The sequence below is a fragment of the Theobroma umbraticum genome, unplaced genomic scaffold (assembly GCF_002168275.2).
Source record: "Theobroma umbraticum cultivar Fairchild unplaced genomic scaffold, ASM216827v3 scaffold_44.0, whole genome shotgun sequence".
NCBI lineage: Eukaryota > Viridiplantae > Streptophyta > Magnoliopsida > Malvales > Malvaceae > Theobroma > Theobroma umbraticum.
Genome location: NW_018397255.1, coordinates 4,007,801 through 4,008,254, shown reverse-complemented (window position 1 = coordinate 4,008,254; position 454 = coordinate 4,007,801). Strand labels below are relative to the sequence as shown.

Genomic DNA, 454 nt, shown 5'->3' with positions numbered 1-454 from the left:
CTCCTTTATTTGTAGAAGAACCAAAATTGTTTTGTTCAACCATTATACTCTTACCTTTATCGTTCCTTTCAACCTTGGTTGCACCCCCATTAGTTTTATTGGTTGTGGTAGTTTCTCGATAATTTTGTGGGGATGTCTGGTAACTCTGTCTTGCTCCAGAATCGGGCTTTTTAGCATCATAGTGTAAAACTTGTTTGTCTTATAAATGAACTACTCCCATCTCGTCTCTAATAGAATGATTTAAACCGCAATTTGTTCATTACTCTCAGCTAACCCAACCTGAATTAATAGGTTATTGAACTCCGATGTATACTATTCAATAGTCTGTGTTATTTTGCTTCAAACAATGAAACCTTTCATATAATTCCTAGTATAATCAGCAGGTAAAAATTACTTTTGTAACTTACTTTTCATGTGCTCCCAAGTGCTGATTTTAAGCTTCCCTTGTCGTGCA

General features: G+C 35.2%; 1 protein-coding gene across 2 annotated transcripts in view; it reads left to right on the top strand.

Annotated features, from left to right (window-relative positions):
- SVP (K-box region and MADS-box transcription factor family protein) overlaps positions 1-454 on the top strand; it is an 8,558-nt gene that overhangs the window by 2,736 nt on the left and 5,368 nt on the right. The window lies entirely within an intron of this gene.